We start from the raw sequence: 2,036 nt of genomic DNA, 5'->3' as shown, positions 1-2,036 counted from the left end.
GAGAAGTTTGGCCAAAACCAATTAATTCAGACGCAGTCAAACGCTACTATGTGTAACCATTATGATTCCTTTATGATCTAATTTGAACTACGTCTGACCTGATTCCCGTTTAAGAGGGGATACGTAGGCAGCCTTATGGGTTCGGTCACAATTCAATAAAATTTTCATTCCCCCCCCCCCCCGACATTGGAAACTAGGGTAGAATTTGGAGGAGGACCCTCAAAATTGCGAAGTTGATCTTCGCCAATCATCACGTGCAGCCGTCAGAAGCACCAGCCCAGTAAACTGGGGCAGAATTTTGAGGAGGACCCTCAAAATTCCTGAGCAAAAGAGGTTGCAATATCTTGAACCGTGTCGCAATCATCGGTTCATCTAAAACCATTTTACCTTTATGTATTTACATCATGTTTTGTTTTACTAAATCATGCATGGCTACCGTCAAAATAGCTTTGTTTAGCAACGCTACCCCAAATGAAAGCCGAGTAGGACAAGCGAAGTCCACGGGAAGACGAACTAACCTTCCCCCTGACAAAACTCACAATCTTTCTTTGAACGCAGGCACCCCAAAAACATAGAATCATCGGATACGATTACAAACTCACACTTTTCAGGAATATAATTCTCAAGATCATCGCCCATTTACAAGTGCTATCTGCGCATGACATTCCCAGCAGCCCCAATGACAATCAACTATCAGCTATCATCTATCAGCTAAGAGATTTCGTTACTCCTCACTTTTATTTTTCGCATTGCATAAGGCTACCTTTCTGCCTTCCGAGACTAAGCACTGTCTCCATCTGCATTTTTTTCGCATTGCATAAGGCTACCTTTCTGCCTTCCGAGACTAAGCACTGTCTCCATCTACATTTTCTCTGCATTGCATAAGGCTACCTTTCTGCCTTCCGAGACTAAGCACTGTCTCCATCTGCATCTTTTTTTTTTCTGCATTGCATAAGGCTACCTTTTTGCCTTCCGAGGTTAAGCTCTACCTCCATCTACATCGGCTGAAACACCGCCAACCTTATTTAAATTCCTGTCAGCTGAAATATCGCCATTTATATTTTTCTACATCGGCTGAAACACCGCCAACTTTATTTAAATTCCTGTCGGCTGAAATATCACCATTTACATTTTTCTACATCGGTTGAAACACCACCAACTTTATTTAAATTCTTGTCGGCTGAAATATCGCCATTTACATTTTTCTACATCGGCTGAAACATCGCCAGCTTTATTTAAATTTCTGTCGGCTGAAATATCGCCATTTACATTTCTTCTTCACATCGGCTGAAATACTGCAAAATCTTGCATTTCATGGGCTGAAATACCGCCAAACTGTCCAAGGGCGTCATTGTTCGGAGGCACCATCTTCATAGCTCGAGAACCCCATGCCATGGCCTGAGGACCCCGCTTTATATTCTGCACATCATTATTCAAAGGAATCGTGGTTCGGAGGCACCATTATCATAGCCCAAGAACATCATTTCATAGCCTGCGAATCCTTTATTATGCGCTTCATGGCCCAGGACATCATGGTCTGAGGACGCCATCTTAACCGTCCAAAGACAACATTCATGGTCCAATGGGAACTTGCATCACGCTTAAATTCCGCACGATATGCTTGTATTACTTAATTGAAGGTACGTCAGCTGGCCACGACCATTATAGCAGGAGCGATCTCGCTCCGGTTCTCACAGCCCATCAGTACCTAATCACCCTTCCCAACCTAAATATTGCACCCGTCTCTTCAAAAACCTCCATCGGCATACTCCGTCGATGCATCCTGAACTACATATGACCTGATTCCTGTAAAACCAGGGATATGTAGGCAGCTCAGAAACCAGAGCGCGGTCAAAACCTTTACAAGTCGTTTCTCGCGGTCAAAATTGGTCATCATATCTTTACCCGACAACTCTTTCATTCTTCCCGGGTAAAGAGGGGCAGCTGTTGATACCCAATTTTCCCTATATTTTTATATATGCAAAATACTTTCAAAATAGCATGTACACGCATATATAAGCATGCCACAAAGTTTT

Source organism: Nicotiana attenuata, unplaced genomic scaffold (genome assembly GCF_001879085.1).
Source record: "Nicotiana attenuata strain UT unplaced genomic scaffold, NIATTr2, whole genome shotgun sequence".
NCBI classification, from domain to species: domain Eukaryota; kingdom Viridiplantae; phylum Streptophyta; class Magnoliopsida; order Solanales; family Solanaceae; genus Nicotiana; species Nicotiana attenuata.
This window is presented reverse-complemented; position numbering follows the sequence as displayed.